This window comes from Lissotriton vulgaris, chromosome 5, assembly GCF_964263255.1.
Source record: "Lissotriton vulgaris chromosome 5, aLisVul1.2, whole genome shotgun sequence".
Lineage (NCBI taxonomy): Eukaryota > Metazoa > Chordata > Amphibia > Caudata > Salamandridae > Lissotriton > Lissotriton vulgaris.
This window is the reverse complement of record NC_141693.1, coordinates 408,405,288-408,421,717: the sequence shown is the minus strand read 5'-3', so window position 1 is coordinate 408,421,717 and position 16,430 is coordinate 408,405,288.

The following is a 16,430-nucleotide window of genomic DNA, read 5'->3' as shown; positions in this document are numbered from 1 at the left end:
AAAGACAGCTCAACTCCAAGCATGCAGAGCCCAACGCGTTTGGAGCACTCCCTGTGCTCTTGATCACGGGCAGAGTAAAGGCAAGAAACAACGGCTGTCAGAGGGAGCCTTGATAAGCATAGCAAGTCCCGCCCATTAAGGCGTAGGCCGGCTGGCCTGATGGTACTTGTAGTTCCCTTTTGCGTATAATCCCAGTGGATGCCGTAGTCTGCCTTATTAAAACACAGTGTTCCCCCAGTGGGTCGGGTTTAGACTGCCGCTGACATCGTTCTGTGCATATAAAGTCACTCACAATGGCCCTTCTGTTCCTCTGTGTCTCGAATGTTCAAAAACACCAGGTCCGCACCACACGAGGCAGGGCGTCTCTGCTCGTAGCAACATCTAGAAAGCAGGGCAGGCGCCCGTCAGAAATTCACATCAACCCACATGGGATTTATTTGCGTTATTGGGCAAGAGTGAAACTGCGCGCCCACTTGGGAATACTTTACGCACTACAGATCCCAGGAGGCTCCTGGGAGCCACGCCCACCATGGCAGGGATCTTCAAATATCGTGAGTGCGTAACGAACTGTGCTATCACGACTGCCTCGCACTTTTGCCGCTGATGAAGGGAGTGCAAACACCCGAAACGCGTCTGGCTTTTAAAAATGTGGTGTGTTTTCATGACTGTGACGCTTGCCAGCAAGATGTACAGCTACAAATAAAGAGCTTCAAAATTTCGTTCCTGTGGCGTGTCTTCAAGTTGGGCTCCTGCTGTGTTGGATATATATATATATTAATATATATATATATTCTCCAAAATCTCTCCTTCCAACCTCCTGTAGCCCCGCGGGAAATGACGTACGTTGCCGATGGAGCACGTCGGTAATTAATTCGTACAAAAGTCCAAAAGTTAAGTACGCTCTCAGTGACGAGTCGACACACCAGCTCAGTTGCCAAGGGTTTTTAATCCAACAAACAACATGTTTCGGCTTCCCTGAAGCCTTGTTCACGTTTACCGGAAAAGTGCCCACCATACCATTTATTAAAGCATTCAGCACCCAGTACGTCACGTGTACATAGTAAACATAGGAAAGGGACTGTCATTGTACCGTATCTAACTCAATAAACAAACCGCCATGTTGGAATGGGGCAGTATGTATCTAGAGCAGATGGGTTACATTTGCATCGGCACAGGGGAACGTAATCACGGTTACAAAACACTTAAAAAAATTGAACTTAAATAAAAAGTATTGTGTGACAGAGTAGAATGACTGCACTGTTACACACAATATTCGTATCCTAACTACAGTAAAGCAGTAAGTGTTATAAAACAACATATTACATTCCCATGTGTGTCGTATTGTTTCGCAAGAGGCTGTGTGTCATATGTGGCCCTATGTGCCACATTTGACACTAGTCAGTTGGTGGACCGTGTTGGTGGATGGACCGTGTTGGTATATCTAAATTATTGCAGTTGCGAGTTATAATATTAATAATCAAGTTATTGACAGCATGTCCCTTGATCGTTATGTGTATGATATTGGCAACGGCCATGTATCTATTCGCTCAGAAAGCAGCCCTCAGTTGTGAATGTAAAACGGCCCTCAGAATAGCATATTACATGTTAGCTGTTATCCGTGCATGTTGTACTTACAGGTTATTATGTTAAATACACAACCACAATATGCACCATAGATCGTTATTCAATCACCACAGGTTATTATGTTAAATACACATAAACAATTGCACAATAGATCGTTGTACGATCACCAAAGTCCATGGGTCTCGTCCTCTGTTTTAATACAATAATGGTCATTAATGCATCAGGATGTGACTACAATTGTAGTCCGCCTTTCATTAGATTGCTGTCCACAAACATTGTACATTCACAGTCCCATAATGTATACTTGCGCTTCGTAGGCCAGAGTGCTGATCTTATATTAAAGTGCTCATGTGGAAGAAAAAAAGGGGAAGAAGGAATGATGTCAACCGTGCTCAAAAGATAAAGTGTTCAATCGTGTTTTCCTGTAGAGAAAAAAGGAATCTATTGTAATCTCAACAAATAAAATACCTTCCCATGAATACACCTGCTAAAATCCATGTAGATCTCTCATGGGCTCAGCAAATGGAGGATGGAATGATATTTAGGGAGAGCGGCAGACATATATCTACACAGTTCAATAGTAGATTCTATTATTCAAAAGAAACATTTTACAATATGTCACGCATAATCACAGTGGAATGAAAACTTAGTACCTCAGATGTATTGCCAGTTCTTCGTCCTGATTGAGGCCCCCAGGTTCTTTGGTCTCAAACTCAATTATATATTTGGATTCTCTTTTTCTTAATTTTAGCATTCTGTTGCCACCTCTAGGGTTTTGTGTGATCTGTTCTAAGATGAAATATCTCACTTTAGATGTATCAGAAAAGTGGTTATTTCTGTAATGACGGGCAACTGGGTATTTCTCATCATTGTTCTTAATCGCCAGGGGTGCTCTAAGACACGTTTTGTGGCCGCACATGTAGTACTTCCTATGTACCATCTCTCACATGGACATACGATTGTCTAATTTTGGAATTCTGGATGGGGAAACACATTTTGGGAACTCCCCTTTTTCTGAGTCCCCACCTGACAGCTCCAGCAAAATATAATTCTCCAAAATGGTTACTGCCTGTTATAAGTAAGTGTGGCAATCTTCGCTTGTATTGAGCCCGTTAGGCAAACAAGGTGCAAAAAATGAGCTAAGTCCGTGTGCAAAGTTGCATTGTCAACAGGTAGAGTACTGCCCTAGTGGGCAAAACCACTGTGCAAAATACGCTTTTATCACTGTGCAAAGTTGCAAACCTGACTCCATTATACAATAAATATAAAGTGCTACCAGTGAGTTTAAAATCATAAGACAGATGTTAAATATCATGTAATTACATTCGTGTGGAGGACTTTTTTGTGGGGTAGTTCATTATTTCTTTACAGCCGGTCCAGCCACTGTTGATTGCTATCTGTATAATACATTGTCAGCAAAATATAATTCTCCAAAATGGTTACTGCCTGTTATAAGTAAGTGTGGCAATATTCGCTTGTATTGAGCCCGTTAGGCATCTTGGTGTTTAGTAGAATAATGTGCCTAGTCTCCAATTTTCTCAGTAAAGACTCTCTGTCGCCACCTCTTCTCTGTGGGGGTACAGTATCGATCACAAAATAGATTAAGTGTGAGGCATTTCTAGCGTGAACCTTATCAAAATGCCTTGCAACCGGGTATGATGGATCTGCATTTGTTATAGCTCTCAGATGTTGCAAGATCCTTTTGTACACCTGTGGTCTGGTGCTCCCTACATACCTCAGACCATAGGGACATTCTAGTACATACACCGCTTATTCTGATCTACAGTTCAACTTTTCTTTAATCTTGATAGGAATTGGAAAAAGTGGAGACATGTATTCCGATCTACTGACCCCGTTTTTACAAGCTTTACAGGTGGAGCAGCGCAGGAAGCCCTTACTGGCGTCCAGCCACGAGCCCGTGGCTACTTCGGGACTGCTCGAGACAAGGCTGTCCTGCATAGACCTGGCCTTTCTGAAGGTAATGCTAGGGGATTTGTTTAGCAACTTCCCTACTATCGGATCACTGTTAATCAATGACCAATGTTGTTTTATAATTTTGTGTATGGCCTGATGCTGATTGCTGTACCCAATAATTAAGCGAAGTTCATTGTACGCTGTTTGTTTATGGACTCTAACAGAACTTACATCTGGGGCCAACAAAGACTTCCTGTCATATTTATTAGCTCTCTTCATGGCACTGTCAATGCAGGAATTGGTGTAGCCCCTGTCCAGGAATCTACCCTTGCATGCATTTTGTGCTGTCTCACAGTCAGAATTGTTGCTACAAATTCTCCTGATTCGGAGCATTTCCCCATAGGGGATGCTCCTTATCAGGTGCGCAGGGTGGTGGCTGCTAGCATGCAGTAAAGAATTTCCTGCCGTAGGTTTACGGTGGAGCCTGCTTTCTAACTGACCATTGCTCACAAAGAATTCTACATCTAGAAACACATTTGCAACCTCACTCATGCTGCTGGTAAACTGTAGATTTAGTGTGTTTCTGTTGAGTTCCTCAATAAATATTGTTACCTCCTCAGTGGAGCCCTCCCAGATGAAAAAGAGGTCATCTATGTATCTCCACCAAGTCTTGACCTTGGTGTTCATGGTCATGTTAAAATCCACCATGAGGACCTGCTCCGCGCAGTAGCCCATATGTAGGCATGCATAACTATATATATAAATGATGTGGTCAAAGCGACTTTCCCCTGACAGTAGTCTGGCCGCTGAGTGAAGTGTGGCTTTCATAGGGTCTAGGTGTGTTTTTGAGGCCCAGTTATCGTTACTGTAGTCCAGCTTGGGGAAGGCTAAGGATTGCACCACAGTCTTTAGGTCATTGGTGGGGATGAAGGGTTTGACTTTTTCAACATGTTTCAGCATGTAAAGGTGCTTTTAGCAGAGGTATTAATATGCTTTTATATGTTCAGGTGTAATCCCCAGAGATGTGCCAGAGTTGGAGATTGACAGTTTATGCTTTAATGCAGTGAGGTTGCAGAGTCGGATATCAAATGGGAAAGGATTTTTCTTTCATTTGGAGGAGTTCAGTTTTGATGGGGTTGAGCTTAAGATGATTCCTGATCAGCCAGGATTGAACCATGGAGAGAGTGCTATTTAGGTGCTGGATGTCTTTTAGTGACAACATTTTCATGTAGAGACGGGTTTATCTACATAGAAATGATAGGTTATACGTGCTTATTTCAGGATCTTTGCAAGGGGTTCCATATCAAAGTTGAATAGGGAAGGAGATAGGATTGTCCCTTGAGGGACTCCTTGTGAGACTAGTGTTGCTTTTGGAGTCGAGTTGATTAGCTGTGAGCACTGGTTCAGGAAAGAAGTACATCACTGAAGGCCAGTTCCACTGATGCCTGTACGCTCTGAGAGAGTGTTTAGGAGGATGTTATGGTTGACAGTATCACAGGTTGCTGAGAGGTCCAGGACGACTAGGAGGAAGGCATGGCCATCATCTAGAGATTTGTGTAGGTCGTATATGATGTTCAGTATTGCAGTCTCTGTACTGCAGCCTTTTTTTAAACCAACTTGGAAGGTGTAGTTCAGGTTGTTTTTTTCAATGTTGTTCTAGAGTTGTTCACGCATATATTATTCAATGGTTTTGGCAAGAAGAGGGAGTTTAGTAATAGGTCTGTAGTTATTAGGGTCGTTCTGGCCGGCGCCTGTTTTTTTTGATGAAGGGGTGAGTTGGCCAAGTTTGAGGGGGACCGGCATGGAGCAGGAGGAGGATTTTCCCTGCAGATTAGCTTTTTGTATTTTAGGCGTTCAGTTTGAAGGATCCCAAAATTGGTTAATGAGGGCTGTTGTTTCAAGTTTCTTTCAACCAATTGGAGTTGTTGCCTCTCTTTGTTAAGGTCTTCATTCAATGAGGATCTGGCGGGGATACTTCTTGATTTCTTTAGCTTCAATGAGTTCTGCCATATTTATTTTGTAGTGGGCGATGAGGTCATCGGCAGAGAAGAGGTCGGTGGAAGTAGGATTTGGGAACTGACTAATGCTTCTAACTCTGCCTGTGGGATTTGATGTATGTTCCTCGCCCAGTACTTGGAACGGCTAGATTGGGGGTGGGTCTTTGGTTTAATGGTAATGAGGTCAAAAAGAATTAGATGGTGATCTATCCATTCGGATGGTAGGACAGAGTTGAGGGATAGGGAGCTATGCGTAAAGATGATTGCATCAAGAGTAGCGCCCTTATTGTGAGTTTGCTTATTGCTGTGTTGGGTAAGATCGTTAGTTTCCAGGAGGGTCGATAGGGCTTGTACTGTAGGGTCTTCAAACATTATTCAGGTACCTGTTTAGGTCTCCTCCTATAATGTCTGTGCTGCCTTTATGGGAGTTTTGTGTTATTATGTCAGTTAATTCCTCAAGGAATTGTGATTTGTCACCTAGAGGATGATAAATGACAGGAAATTTGATGGGGTGTGGATCTTTGGTGGGGAGTAGCAATCCTAATTTTTATAGGTGGGTATTTCGTATTGTGGAAGTGGGTTGGGTAAAGATTGTTTTTGTGTATGACAGCTAGTCCACCACCAATATGATCTTTGCAGTCGTATGGAATGATTGAGAAGCCTAGTGGGTTGAGGAGATAGGTGAAAGGGGAAGAGTAGTCATTCAGCCAGGTTTCAGTTAGGAAGCAGGTGTCAATTTTGTGTTGTGCGATAGTTTCAGCTATTCCAGTGGCATGTTTGGCTGCTGATCTGCAGTTTAGTAGTATGCAGAAAAGCATAGGTAACGATCTTGAACCAGGATGAGTGAGTGGGATGGTAGTTAATTTGGCAGGTGAACTGGGAGGGTGAGTGGTGATCATGGTTCTACTCATGCCTAGGATGACTGGAATCTTGTGGTGGTAAGGTTGTCTAGCGCATTGCCATAGCATTGCTCAACATTTTGTCTTTCCATTGTGACATTCCAGTCGTGGCGCATCTAAGATTGAGGTAGTGGTGGTTGTGGGTAATACTTTACTGAGGGGTGAAGGATGGGGTATTAAAATGTGTATGTGTTGTGGGACTGGCGCTTCCCATGGATGCATGAAGTTGGGGCGGGATATGTCTAATCCTTGAGTCTTTGGATGGTGAACCAATTTCATCCAGAGTGGCATTGATTTTGAGTTCTAGACAGGTTACTACATGGATCAGTTGAGAGGCGGTAGGGTCTGAAGTGGGCATTGAGGAATGAAGTCTTGGGTGTAGGTTAAGGTCATAATCAGCCTGCTGTGGTTGGAGGACAGAGATGATTCAGGTACAACAGATAGATCAAGTTGGGTAGAGGAGGTGTGCCATGGAGAGGGGGAAAGACATTCTGGTATTGAGGTTGAAGATTCAGGGAGTCTGGGAGTGGAAGAAGCTGGGAGGGAGGTAGAGTTGGTGATAGTGTGAGGGGGATAGGGAGTGGGAGGTACAGCTAATAGAGTAGAGGATGCCATAGTGTGTTCTCAGGTCGATAGTGAAGGGGTGGAGATGGGGCGGATGGCATGGAGGTGCGGAGAGCAGGGAAGTGGTGAGTGGGAGGATCCGCTGGTAGAGGAGAGGGTATATGGCTGGAGAAGGGAGCGGATGGCATAGAGGCGCACAGAGCAAGAAAGTGGTGATCAAAAATGGTTAGGTTTTGTTCAGATGCTTAGATTAGGATGTTGCGCTGTAAGGGTAGCAGGATGCACACCATGTATTCCTCATTTCTCAAATTTTATCTGCTTTCATCCTAAGAGTGCGTGCAGGTTGAGTTCAAAGTGCCATGCCCTGTCGACACTGTAAAGTATATACATCGCTGTCGTGGGGCTTCATCTCGCCCCGAACAACCGCACTGCTAAATGTGCGAATTCCACGGGTTTTTGTTTGTTTTTTTACCATAATCAAACTTCATCCATTTAATCCTTAATTTTTCAAAACGTATTTAACTCTTTCCCAACTTTTTTCCAACTTTTTATGCGAGTCCATATGCCATGTGTGTATGCAATTTCCAATTTTTTACTGTTCACTCCGCGTCTATCCGGACTTTAAGAATGAACAGAGCTGAGGCATTAATTCATGTCAGGCAGCATTTATTCTTTTAAAAGGTACCTAATGCATTTCGGGCTCAACGCCCTTCTTCGGGGGTCACTGTAAATACATAATAAATAACCACAATCACTAAGTGTGAACATCACTTTGGTATAACATTTCCAAAACTGAGTCCAAATATAAAATATACATTATGCGATATCTAAAACGTTTTTATCACTTAAGTTTCCTCTACGCAATGAATCCTTATATTCTGAAGATGGTAGACAGTCTATCTCATACTTGTATTTATTTGTCACTTGTCAGTTTTATTGAAAAACTTGAACCCGACCCCTCGTCATGTTGAACCATTGAGTTCTCCTACAATCTTCCTTCGCTCCTTAATACGGACTACTTTTCAATCGTGTTCTCTTCCCGTATGCTCATTAATAAACCATCACTCTCACCCCTCCCATTAGCGTTGAGCCCGAAATGCATTGGGTACCTTTTAAAAGAATAAACGCTGCCTGACATGAATTAATGCCTCAGCTCTGTTCATTCTTAAAGTCCGGATAGACGCGGAGTGAACAGTAAAAAATTGGAAATTGCATACACACATGGCATATGGACTCGCATAAAAAGTTGGAAAAAAGTTGGGAAAGAGTTAAATACGTTTTGAAAAATTAAGGATTACATGGATGAAGTTTGATTATGGTAAAAAAACAAACAAAAACCCGCGGAATTCGCACATTTAGCAGTGCGGTTGTTCGGGGCGAGATGAAGCCCCACGACAGCGATAGATTAGGATGCTCCCATTTCTGTAAATTGTTATGGACAACTCTTCATTAAAGTTCTGGGATGGGGATTTAGTGAGTTTAGATCCATAAAGATTTTATTTTATATATAGCGCAAACTTGACCCGAAGGTACTGGGTATCAGAGCGCTTTACATTAGCACCAGTTGGTTACCACAAGGACACACTCATTTTTATTTGGAGTGGGAGATTAAGTGGTTCGCCCAGAATCACAGGATGTTGTGCGTCATTGCCGAGACTCGCACCCAGTTCTTTCTCCATTTAGCGGGTTCCTTAATGTAGAAGATGAAGTCCGTTTTAAGGCCTCCATTTAATGGGCTGTAGAAGATGTCTTTTATTAGAGTCTCTGGATGCTCTTTTAGGATTTAGTGTTTGAGATTTCTAGTGGCATGTTTGGTTGAAGTTTAATGCAATATGAGTTAGAGCCGTAACCTTCCATAATGGACATTGGCCCAGCCCTATGTTCTCGAACTTGCTAAGATACTCTAAATTTATTTCTGGAGAAGGCCAGTAGAGGGGGTTTCTTCTAGGGACGTAAGGCAAGTTGTGTTCAACTATTAACATTTCTAATAATCTATCAAAATGTTTGAAGCAAAACGTTGTCTTTGTTAACATGGTAAGTCACATACTATGGAGATAGCAAATGAGAAAAGAAGTTCAAGTGGGCTTTGTGGGTGATGAGGTGACTAAGTAGGATCCTACTAGGAAGTGTCCCAAGCAGAAACAACTTATATTTGCAGGGTGATTTCATTGTTATTATGTTGACTATTCAAATCATGACATTATAATTAATGGTTATATACTCTCTCAACAGACAATGTCTAATTCTGCCACAGACGCACTAGAAGGGTCAATATACCGTGGTTGGTAGAGGTCCTGTTGAAAAGCCCAAAGAAATTATTGTTGAGGGGGTAGCCCGAACCCACTTCCTACTGTGGAAGGAGCCTATACAGGAATTATCCAGATGATTGGGTAGCCCAACAGTCCTTCCGAGGAAGAAGCCCAAAAGGTACAATAACAAACAATTAGCCAACCTTGGGGCAGCTATACAGAAGGAAGTTTGACTTTGACATTGCCCCAGGTTGTGCTCCAGTTTCCTGCACAGCAATCCTTCAGCTTAGGGAGGCATTCGTAGATTGATGTGGCCTGCTGTGCAAGATGCCTTCTTGTCAGGGGGATGTGACTCCTAGGGATCAAGCCACAGTGCAGCTACCCACAGGTAGGCTGCTCTCACACTCAGTCTCACACTGGACCTCTCCCATAGCCTCTCCATGGGGGAAGGAACAGTCAGTGCAAGCAAGGGAGTAGTGAGGGAGCGCTTAATGAGGCAGAGGGCTTGCCTCCTGGCCGCCAGCCCTACCATTGCCAGCAGTGCAGCAGCACCCTCAGTGTGCTCGCTCAACTTGAGCAAGGCTCACCCTTGTGTCTGCTAACACTGGACTCCTCTGACACTGTCATTTATTGCTCAAAGTGCTTCCGGCACCGAAGGGCTCTGGGGGCCAGCTGAAGTGCCGCTGCAGTCGTCACCAGGGCAGGCTCACCAGGGAATCTGATGTGACATGAAGTCTGGTGCAGCGGTGGTCCCTGCAGTAGTGCTCAACTGCCCAATTGCCAGATGCCTTTCTTTGCTTGGGCCAGCTGAAATGCCATAACAGTTATTGCATTTGTCACCACAGCAACTGCATGAAGTCTGGTGCTGCAGCAGTCTCTCCAGCAGTTCCCAGCTGCCTAGTTGCTGGACCCTGTTCCTCTGCCGGTGCTCTTCCTCTGTCTTGGCTCCAGAAATCACCCCAGAGTCAAGACTTGCAGATGCCACAGCTCCTGATGCAAATCCAGGACAGGGGGGCTCTGTGAATGGGCTTCTGAAAGGATTTTTGCCAGAGGTGATCCCTTACCCTAGGACGGTCCGGAGGGAGCTACTTCAAGGTCTCTATCTTGATAAGCATGGTAGTGCTTTGTGATATTGAGGCTTCACTTCACAGTGATGGCTAAGTATAGTTGTGTTTTACAACATACTGACCACTTTGTTAAGACCTCTCTCATTTATGGTGAATGAGTGTAGTAGTAGTTTGCAATAAACTCATCTGTTCACTATGACCTCTCTCTCTAGGGTGATGGCTCAGTGTAGTAGTAGTTTGCCACAGACTGACATTTCTGCTGACACCTTTCTCCAGGATGAAGAGTAATTTTACTGGTGGTTTGTGACACAGTGGCCTGTCCGCTAAGACCTCTCTACTGCGTGTGTGTTGTAGTGGTTAGTGTAAAGCTGACATCTGTACTAAAGCCTGTTTCCAGTTTGATGATTGGTATTGCTGAGGTTTGTGACAGACTAGCCTATACGGTTACATGTCATACTTTGGTGATTAGTGTTTTGAGTAGTGGTTTAGAGGAGAGATAGTCCTGTCTCCTCTAAACCACTCCCTCCTAGGTGATAAGTGTGTGTAGTAGTTGATGAGGTTACAGTGAGCTCTCTGCTAAACTTCTCTCACCTTCTGTCTCTTTTCGTAATGTAAAAAGTGCAAATGGTATGTTATGAAGTATATTGAAGTTTACTTTGCTATATGATATCATCAGTGATGTCTTGAAATGTCATCAGTGATGTCACTGACCATGTCGTGAGTGGTGTAATATGTGAGATTATAAGCAGTGCATTGCGGGGATATAAGTTATAGTTAGCTCAGGTAACCATAACTGATGAATTTCTATGGTTTTGTGTGTGTAAAATCTGAACCTAACTATAAAGTCCCTGTAACCTTTGTTCTTTTCCAATGAATTTCTAAGGTTTTTTTAAAAGTCTATTTCCTAGCTATAATGCCCCTGTAACCAGTGTTTTTTTCAGTGAATTTCTACAGTTTTTCAATGCTATTTCTTAACTTTAACGTCCCTGTAACCTTTGGCTTTTAAGTGAGTTTCACAGTTTTTTAAAATATAAATTGAACTATAATTTGACCCATAAGTTCAATTTACTAATATACATTCTAAGTAATTTAAACATACATTGTATTCAAACGTTCATTCGTATTATTTATTTTAAAACTAAAAATTAAGGTAAGGTAACTTATGTAGTCTTTCTGGGAATGCTAAGCACCACATGTTTCTTTTAAAAAAAATCATTTCATGGATCAGTGGATCCTTTCCCAACCAAGCCACATTCAATGCTAAAACAATAACACAATTAATATAAACTTATGCTATTGCAATTTCTATCTGTGATTCACTGCCTGTGTGTGGGTATGTGAGTGGCAGTATGATGACTGTGTGGGTGTGTGAGTGGCTGTATGGGTGTGTGAGTGGGTGATGGAGTGGCTGTGTTGATGTGTCAGTGGTTTTGGGATCTGTGAGTGGCTGTGTGAGTGGTGTATGGGTGTGTGAGTGGTTGTGTAGATATGTAAGTAGATGTGTGAGTGTGTGTGTGAGTGGCTGTGTGGGTCTGTAAGTGGATGTGAGTGGTTTTGTGGGACTGTGAGTTGGTGTGTGAGTGGCTGTATGAGTGTGTTAGTGGGTGTGTGAGTGGTTGTGTGGGTATGTAAGTGGGTGTGTGAGTGGCTGTGTAGATATGTGAGTGTGCATATGAGTGATTGTGTGGGTAGGTACTTGTATAAGTATGTGAGTGTGTGTAAAAGTGTCTCTGTGGGTCTGTAAGTAGGTGTGTGAGGGGTTTAGTCGGTATGTGAGTGGGTGGGAAGATAAGTGGCTGTGAGTAGGTAGGTGGATGAGTGGTTGTATGGGTGTGTGAGTGGGTTTATCAGAGTGAGTAACTAGCTGTGTGGGTCTGTGAGTAAGGGTGTGAGTGTTTTTTTAGGTCAGTGAGTGGCTGTATGGGTGTGTGAGTCGGTGTGCGGATATATAAGTGGTTGTGTGAGTGTGTGTATGAGTGGTTTAGTGGAACTATGAGTAGGTATGTGAGTGGCTGTTTGAGTGTATGAGTGGATGTGTGAGTGGTTGTGTGGGTCGGTAATTGGATGTGTGGTTGGGAGTGGCTGTGTGGGTCTGTGAGTATATGTGAGTGGTTTCGTGGGTCTGTGAGTGGGTGTGTGACTGGCTGTATGATTGTGTGAGTGGGTGTGTGACTGGCTGTATGATTGTGTGAGTGGTTGTGTGAATGTGTGAGTGGGTATGTGAGTGGCTGTGTAGGTCTGTGAGTGGGTGTGTGAGGGGTCTGTGTGTATGTGAGTCACTGTATGGATGAGTGAGGGGGTGTGAGTGGATATGTGGGTCTGTGAGTGTATGTATGAAGGGTTTTGTGGGTCTGTGAGTAAGTGGGTGAGTGGTTGTAAGGTTAAATGAGTGGATTTTTGAGTGGTTGTGTGAGAGGGTATGTGACATGGTGTGTGAGTAGCTGTGTGGGTCTGTGAGTGGTTATGTGGGCCTGTGACTAGTCTAGGTATGTGAGGGGCTGTATAGATGTGTGAGTGGTTGTGGGGGTGTCTAGGTGGGTGTGTGAGTGAGTGTGTGCATAACTGTATGGGTCTATGAGTAGTTGTATGTGTGTTTTTAACTGAGTACTGGATCCACCGCTGAGCACGCATGGGGTTGTATTGAGCACTGCAGTAGCTTCATGGACTCTCGCACGCTAAAACAAATGTGTTTGGACAGTTGTTTGCACATCAGTCCCATGGTGTCAGGGTACCTCTACCCTAACCCCTCCTATCACTTTAAAATGTAAAATTGTATTTCCCCCCCTTGGAACTGAGTCCCAATCTACAAAATGTTGGTCACAACCTTCCTCTCAGCAATCACGGTATTTCTGTTGGCGTATAGATCTATAGATCCATTGCCGTGGATCCATGGGGGATCCGTGTCTATAGATATACATACATCTTTTTACCTAATAACTTCAAAACCACTGAACAGATTTACATCAAATTACAAAAAGCACTCTTTCTGGACCAAGATCTAGCTTTCTGCCAAATTTGGAGTAGTTCCGTTCAGCAGTTCAGCTGTTCAGGCTGTATTCGTGTCTAAAATCCCTATGGGAAATAGCATGGGGAAAACGCGTTTTAGGACACCCCTTTCTTTTTCTCGGCACGTTTTCCCCATGTCAATTCCCATAGGGATTTTGAACATGAATACAGCCCAAAGCACAGGATAAAATTACACCACATTTGACAGAAAGGTAACTTTTGGTCCAGAAAGAGGCCTTTTCATGATTTGGTTAAAATCACCTGTGGTGTTTGAGATTTTAACCGAAATCTAAATTTATATATCTAGGGGCTCGGACCAACCGCAGATCCACCTGCTGTGGATTTGTGGCCCCAGTGCCACATCAAGGCCCTGATTGGCTGACGCAACCTGAGAGAAAAGTTGCAGTTGTCATTTTATGTGTTGGGAAACTGTCCCTGGGGGCTGAAAAGAAGCATGTAAAACAGATGAAGGGGCCATGGTGGAGGTGCCCTGACCTTATGGGTTTCCTAAAAAGTAGGCAAAAGCATGTTTAATGGACAGTAAAATGCCTGAAAATTGATATTTTGTGGTCACTCATGAAATCCCTGGTGCCACGGGGGGCTTAGTGCAGCCGCCATGTAAATTCTCAAACCGCACCAAGAAATAATATGGGGGGCCGCACTGAGCGTAATGGAGTATTTGCGGATTCTCAGAAAAACCCAACCAAGTTGGTCTTCGCAGGAAGCATGGAAAGGTTAAAGAAATACTGACCATTTAGAAGTGGTATAACAAGAAAGAAAGATTAAAGAAATGCTGTGATTTGTTAACTAGAGTAGTTTAAGTAACAACACATGGTGAAGGGTATCCATTTTACCTGCTTTACTACTGGTTTGCAGGAGCTCTGAGTGTACTTTTGAAATTAAAACAGATACGATCAAAGATAAAATTAAAACTGGGAGAACAGCAAAGAGCTCTTACTGGTATGCTAATTAGATTGTAGTACATAAGAGTATATTTAGATAAAACATTGAGAGTGTATGTAAGCTTAAAGAAAATGTGTACCTCCTAGAGACTATACTAGAAAGGAAAATAGAAGGGAGCTTACATGAGAACATTAACTATAAATACAGTGAGCAGGATGGGGAAAGAGAAGTTGGTATACTGAAAGTCTGGTATTTTATAAAGCCATTATAAATGAATGAGTTTGAAATTAGTTGTGGGTGTTTACTTACATTATGTAATTTAATAGTATGTAATTTGCACACAGTCAATGAGTCAGGCAGGCACTTACACATCCAGTTACACTTTCCAAAACCACTTATGTGCCTACCTCTCACATAGCTAGGCAGTGACTGCAACACTCAGTCACACAACCATAAAATCATTCACACACGCATTTACTCACAATAACATCCAAGTTTGAGTACTAATCACCCTTAGAGCCTGGGTGGGCAATCTGCACCACAAGAAGAGTTTGATGAGCACTACTTTATCACTCTTGAAAAGGGAGAACTCTAATTCTAGTTGGCCTCAGAATAAGAGCCCGAAGTATAGTGGGTTTCAGTAGGAGGGAGCGGAGTGGAGAAATGAGTGGGCAAAGTCTCCTAAGGAGAGAGAGGATCCTCCAGAGACAAACCTATTTATTGGATATCGTGCAGGAAGTACTGTCTCCTCCCAAATCCAGTCCCCTGAGGATATCAAGGCCAGAAAGGCTGAGTGGGACCCAAGGCCACAACTGGGTCAGCTGGGTGCAGAGGCAAGAAAAGGCAAGGTTAAGAGAGCCTTAAAGAGAAGTGTGGCTCAGGGGTTAGAGGCGGCAGACCCGGAAGCTAAGATCGGCCCTGGACCAGGGTTCAATTCCCCGCCTCGGCGGGTCTTGGGCTCAAAAATTCCACGGACTCGACAATTCTCGCTCCGGTGCCTACTCGACTCACGGGTTCACACTCTGCGACTCTGGGCAATAGCTTGCTTAATCTCCACAACGGCCCCTCGCGGTGGGATGCCTGGCTTTCACCTTGTGGATACCCTGCCGGGGCTATCTCACAGGGGAATATCAGGACGGGTTCCCTAAGCAAACGCTTAGATGCCGGGTCGGTGATTTGCGCTATATAAATACATGTACATTTACATTTACAAAGTATAAAAGGGTTGTCCCAAATGGCTGTTAGACCCTGGCTGAAAAGGTGTGTGCACTACTAATGTGTCCATTGTAGGAGAAAGACTTCATATATTCAGAGATTTGGGGTTTCAATTACAAGGCCATTGTGCCGCCATTGCATCACTTCTTTTGATACACCAGTAGTGTAGTGTGCCTGCCCATAATTACAAGGCCACCAAAAGTAACCCTGCATGACTCTTCATGGCCTTGTAAATATGGGCCCCTTTTTACGCATTACTCTGCGTGAAAGGGGCATTCCATGCGTTTTGCTGTGGGTGTTCCCATGCAACATCCATGGAATCTGACACATTCAAATATTTACAAAGTTTTGTAAAGCTGGGAATACGTCAAAATCTGAGGCTTTCCTAGGGGAGGAGTAGAAGTGGAGCAATGAGGAGAAATACTTTTCTTTCTCCTCATTTTTCCCTCTTTCTATGTGTTTTCACAAATAGAAAGAGGAAAGTGCCATCAATTATTGTTTTTGTGGAGGAAGGCATCTGTTCCTCCACAAAAACAATCATCACCGCAAAGCAGTCACCCTTGCAAGATGATGCAAGGGTGCTTGCGCTGGCGCATGGCAGCCGATTGTGCACAAGCGCACGGGAAAGCACACGGATGAGTCGTATTGTTGTTAATACGATGCACCCCTGTCCTTTTAAAATGACATAGGTCGGCACAGCCTAATGGCTTGCGGCACAGTGCTGCATTATTTTCTTGTAAATGAGGCCCCTGGTGCCAGACTTTAAGGAGGGGTTTGATATAGACAGGTTATTTGTGTCATAAGAAGTAGCTGTATTGGTACAGAGGATATCTTAGGCGGATTGTAGAGATGTTTTTGAAGTCATATTCGTGGTGATGGGTCGGACAACATGCTGGCTCTAGAGAAGGGGAAGAGGTTGAGGTATCCCACTATAAAGGAGGCCCTTGTCAGTAAGTATGAATTAACCCCAGAGTAGTGCAGGTTGAAATTCAGTGCTAGTCAGAAATGTTGTTAGTCAAGTCAAGTCAGGGA